Genomic DNA, 6,259 nt, shown 5'->3' on the forward strand with positions numbered 1-6,259 from the left:
AGCATAAGACAAAAAGTCCGTTATAAAATAACTAGAATTTCATTTTTTTTTCTCGAATTAAGCTTGAGAAATGCTAGGAACGCATTCTTATGGACACATTTTCCTTGAAATCTATTGAAAATAAAAAAAAAAATTGTGGGTCACGCATCGTATTTAATGATACTTTCTTTTGATTTTATAATTTTTAATGAATTTTAACAATAATAAAAAATAGTATGTTTGTAGGAGTGTGTTAAAGAGTGTGATATCAATCTTCTTTAACCTTATACAATATTTGAGATTACAGATTAATTTAACTAATTTAGTAATTTTTGGTGTATTGGGCGTGTTTGTTTAACCTCTTTTTCATTTAAAATTCCCTCGAGAAAGTTGTTTGAAATATATTATCAATTAGTATTTTAGCTTTTATATTATCTAAAATATTTTTATTTTTATATAATTATAATTTATAATAAATAAATGTTTGAATATATAAACTGTATTTTGGATTTACAATAAATAATTTAAATTATATATAAGATTATTTTAACAAACAAATTTCTTTTTTGACAAAAAAGGTTTAAATATATACTTTTGTCCTTGATAATTTTTTGAAAATTTTCTCTTAAATTTATTTAGATAGTACTTTAAAAATTCAAATTAAGTAATTTAGATAGCACTTTAGGAACCAAAAGCAAAAAAAAAAAAATATTAGGGACAAAAAAGTTAAAAAATATATAAGATCAAAAACATATTTAAGCACTAATTTTTTTAGTGATTCCAAATCATTGTGAAACAGAACCGCAACTGACTAAACTTAGCTACTAATGGTTATTTTAAGTGTTCTTAATAAGGACATGACAAATTCAGAAACCTAGTACATGTGTGAAGCATAGGCTTACACTGAAAGTTTTTCATGACATAGATTCTTCAATCAAAAGTAGGACTAGCAGGAGAGGAGCTATTCAAAAGTTCAAAAGACAATTATGTTTTTTTGAATCAAAGTGCAGATATTATAAGTTGTGTATGATAAGAAGCATGATGCTAGGTGTAGCTTAAGTCAAGGGATAGATATCAGAAGCTACATATGACTTAAGGATAATTAGATGTTGCGCTGCAAGTTGGTTAATGATGACAGACATGTATCACCAATCCAGAAGTACACACCAACTAGGACATGCATGAGTGCTTGGATAACACTGATCCAAGTCAAAGAACCAACAAACAAGTAGAAGGGCAATTGTTACTCATTGCACGATAGTTGTAACACCCTAAAAATTAACAACTCAGACTATAGTAAATATTGTGTCTATGTGCTATGTGAAAATTTAATTAATATTGAAATTAATTATAATGAAAATATAATTTAATTGATTAAGATAACTTTAAATTATATGTATGTTATTTTATGAGACAAGTTTTAGTGAAATTCAAATTTCATTAAAATCTAATTTTGCGTTGTAAAAAATTACATTGTATAAAATTTATATTGTGTTTCTACACTGTGTGAGATTAATTAGAATTGCACAATGTCCTAGTTAATTAGCAAAATGATATAAGCTATGTTCGCAAAACTAGCTGAAAGCTGAAAAATTGGTAGCCGAAAGATTTTAAGCTAGCTTATTAAATTATAAGTGTTTGTTAAAACTATGTGTTGAAGACTTGAAGTAGCTTAACTATATAAAATGACAACATGAACATATTAATATGATGTTTTTATAAAAAAAAATCAATTTTATTTTGTGGATAAAAATATATTTTGAGGTGCTATAACTTTAATGTTTTAGATTTTGATGATTACAAAATTATAAACTATTGATGGGATAATGATTTATTATTAAGTGAATAGGACCTACAACGTAAACGAGCTCACTTATTAGTATATCACCTTCTACAACTCTAGTAAGTATGTGTCCACTCATAAGAGGAAAGTAGTTTTATTAAGATATATTCAACATCCAACACACTGTTAAATTAGCCAAATCCACTTATTATATAAACTAGTGTTTACACACTGAGTTATTTATATACATTTCCATTGGACTTAAATCACTTATACACTTCATTTATTATATTTATAGGTGATGTCCAATAAAGTACGGAATGACTATGTTATCTACAAAAGGAAGTGCATGATCTCTCTTTTTGAATTTAAATTTTGTCTCTTTATTTAAAATTGCTTACAACTGAATTTAAGGAAATGACAAAAGAGAATGGAATATAAGGAATTTGCTGAATATTCTTCAAGGGTCACTTTTGTCACGAAAAAGGAATACATGCAGTTGTTTGTACTATTATTCTTATCCTCTCCGTTCAGAACATGTCACATGGCTTTGTCCCCAATTGTGAGACAACGGTCATATCAAGGCTCAATACTAATCATGTAACGGATCCATCACTGAAGTCTATAAAAGGCATCTTTTGCTCAAGAAATCAACAATGAATACACATCAAGTGAAAAAAGAGCACAAGTTATCTGAAGTGAAACTCTTCTAAATTAATGAATGACATACTGAGCACTTAAACTTTTCATCCTTTTCCAAGCAATGTTCATTTGTATTTGAGCATAATTGTATATCCACTCTTTGAGTGTTATTGAATCATTGTATTCATTCAAACTTTTCTTTGTAAAAGTCAGGAGTTACTTGGTGTTAAACAATACTTGAGTGTTCTTAGATTCAGGAGGAGTCTAAGGGTGCGTCAAGAGTGATATAGAGAATACTTGTATAGTCAAGAGTGGCAAGATAGAATACTTGTTTGTAATCAAAATTCTGATTAGTGAAACCTTTTATAGTTGTGTAAAGGAGAACTGGATGTTGCTCTATTTGAGTGAACCAATATAAATCAAGTGTTTCTACTTCTCTCTTAAGCTATTTGTTTAAGTATTCTTTTATTCTCATCTTGACATACTTGCTCAGCAAGTGTTTATTTGATTTTTTTTTTTTTGAAAATCTTGTTTATTTGTTACTAGACGACAACACTTTATTTTCATCAAAACTTGTTTTTCAACTCAATGGACAACATTGTCTATATCTTCCTTTCTTATCTCTGTGATAAAAAAGCTATTATTTACACACACAAAAATTATCTTTGATTAACACACTATTCAACCCCCTTTTTAGTGTGATTGTTGATATTTCATCTTATACTATATCTTAAAATATTTTTAATCAACTTTAACATAAAGTAAAAAAATATAGTCAAGTAAATATTGTTCTTTGATTATGTTATTTTTTACTATTTATGATAGTCAATTTCATGAAGTATAATGTTGAAATAATAAATTAAATATTATAAATAGTATATAGTTAAAATAATACTGTAATATAAAAAAGAAATAACAGGAATTAGTGAAAAAAACTAAAGCCCTATTTTATTTAAAAATAGTAATAAAAAAATTAATAAATGTTTTAAAGATAAAAAGGAAGAAATATAACAAAATAGAAGCTAGCATTTTAAAAAAGGCTACTTCAAGTAGTACTCTTTTAAAAAACGTTAGAAGATACTAAAAAATACTTGTTTATTGAACAATCAAAGAAGCTTTTTGACTAGTTAAAAAAACTAGAAGGTAGCTGAAATGTCTTGCCAAAAATGAAATTACTAACATAAGCTTGTTTACTAAATAGTCAAACAAGATTTTTAGCTAGAAAAAAGCTAAAAACTAGCTAAAAATTAACCACTTTTGGTAAAAGCAAATTTACCATTTTTGCTTACTCATACAAAAATCTTTTTAAGATTTGCTAAGAGTCAATAGGCATTTTGGCCCCTGTCTTTGTACCCATTTTGCAAATTAGTCCCTATCTTTTTGAAATGTAAAAAATAGTCTCTATCTTTGCATAAGTGTTGCAAAATAGTCATTGCCGTTAAATTTGAAAGTAACGTCGTTAGTGAGGTGCATTGTTGGCAATTTTAATGCCACGTAGACTATCCAACGTGGCACTAAAGTGTGTGTTTATAAAGCTTCTTCCATGGACGCACCTCTTAAACAACAGGTAGCTACTCACTCTCTCTTCTTACCTTTAAACAATGAATCAATCAATCTCGTTCCTTAATTTCGCATGAATGCAACTCCATATTTGCCTCCGCAATCAATTATTCAAGTAATTATGATTTTGATCATCACTCGCCGGTTCTGATTATGGAAGGTTGTTGTTAATTTTCATTGTTCAGGTATCGTTGAGAGGAGCAAGTGCGAAGGAGATAACGAGAGACGCGCTTCTTCAGAAGGTCTCCTGGGAAAGAGAATTTCGCAATTACGCAAAAAAAGCTGCTTCTCCTGCGCTCTTTATTCAGGTTCTTTGTCTTTGCTTCCGATTTCTCTGATTTTAAAAAATTACCATACCGCATGGGTGTCAAAATAGGATAAATTTTACAAATTACATTACATGACAAAGTTATAACATATATAAAATTAACCTACCACTGACCACATGGATCGATTGTACAAAGTTATTCTAGCTTAAGTTTCAAGTTCAGGCTCTATGTAGTATGCAACTTTGTAAAATACGTGGAGGGCACCCATACTGCTTTTACTCGGCTCGAGCATATTGCCATTGGTAGAATATACATATGGTCTTTATAAAAAAGAATTAATCTAAAATTAATATAAATAAAAACCTTAAATAAGAGAGAGAGAGAGAGAGAGAGAGAGAGAGAGAGAATTCATGTTATTGTACTCAATTTTATTGTGGTGTGAAATACTGAAATTATAAAAAAGCAAAAAAAAAAAAAATACAACTAGAAACATTCAAAGTGTTCATGCAGTGTCTAACATTGATACTTGTTTGACACATTATAATTACAAGTTTATGAGAAAATCGAGAGAGAAAAGAAAACTAAGGTTCAGAAAAAAAAAAGCTGTTATTCTTATCTCTTGACATGGCTGTAATTTCTAATATCTATAGATTAGTGAGCCACAACTGTAAACATTTAGAGTTTGGTAAAGCAATTACAACAACAACAAAGCAGTTACAACATTCTAATATTGTGTCATTATTATTATCATTATATGCTTTTTTTTTTCAATGTTCGTTTCGTTCATCTCGTGAAGTCATGAACCAGGCTCGTTCAATCTGTGACGTTGAGTCTCCACGAGAGGAACGAAATGCCGTTATCGGCGGCAACTCTATCAGCGTCATCCATGAAACGAAATTCGTTCCCCATCCTCGGCGAGAAGCACTGCATCTTCTGACTCTGCTGGTGTGCGTACCACGAGTTATTGTACACCTGCATCGATTCCATCACGCCATCGATGCCAGCGCGGCAGTGGCTGCACTCGCTCTTCTCTCCTCCTTCTTGAATCTAATCCCACATGCATTGCACAGTGACTGAAATTCAATTCACACACATTAAGAACACTAATTAAATTATATTACATGAGAAAACTTAGTTGATAATTAAATTTCTTGACTCTCAAATGAATTAAAATTAGTTCATACATACGCTAAATTATAAAATATAGTAGTTATTTACGTACCTTGGGGCCATGGGGGCCATTTCTCCAGAGAGGATTATAAGTGGTATCACAATTGGCGCAGCGGTGAACGAGGACAGGGTCGGTGGTGTTGGTGATTTGGGAGGACTTGGAATGGGATTGAGGGTTGTTGTGTTTGGATTGTAGTAAGTCCCAACAGAAGTTAGAGACAGAACGACGTTCGTGACAACTTCGTTTTTCTTCGTATTTGGAGAAGCGGGTGGAAGGGGTACCGAGGGAGAGGGTGCAGTCAACGGAAGAAGAGGAAGAGGGAGTGATCAAGGTCATACCCGAATAAAATAAACATTAAAAATGCAGTATCTAGGAAATGATCCTAGGTCGTCTCCCAACGAGCAATGGTCAACCAAACGTTCATAATAGATAGTAATAAAACAATAACAAATTGGGGGGGGGGGTTGTTTGTTTTTGTAAATTAAACAGCAAGCAAATTTGAATTAGAAAATAACAGAATTAAAATATGTTGTTTCCCCTTGATTCACAAGCAAGTCTCTTATCCTAAGTTACGAGAATTTATCCTTAATCAGTTCAACCACTTAATCCAACCCTAAATTAAATTACTAAGCGAAAATTAACATAAGGCTGTCATTATGTGATTAAGTAACACATACACCAATTAATCATGAACGAAACTGATCACTAAGCATGAACGTAAATTAAGCGGAGAGACAATTAATCAAGCACTAAGCATGCATGGATTAATAGCAACAAATACAGAGTAATTGGTGAAGAGGAAAAACTGATTAGAATTCAATAGTAATAACAAAACCTCAAAGAGAGCTGTGCTTG

The 6,259-nt window shown here is 30.7% G+C and overlaps 1 pseudogene; it reads right to left on the bottom strand.

Annotated features, from left to right (window-relative positions):
* Positions 1-5,016: 5,016 nt before the first annotated feature.
* LOC114378914 lies at positions 5,017-5,740 on the bottom strand (annotated as a pseudogene).
* Between the last annotated feature and the right edge of the window lie 519 nt (positions 5,741-6,259).

The sequence above is a fragment of the Glycine soja genome, chromosome 12 (assembly GCF_004193775.1).
Source record: "Glycine soja cultivar W05 chromosome 12, ASM419377v2, whole genome shotgun sequence".
NCBI classification, from domain to species: domain Eukaryota; kingdom Viridiplantae; phylum Streptophyta; class Magnoliopsida; order Fabales; family Fabaceae; genus Glycine; species Glycine soja.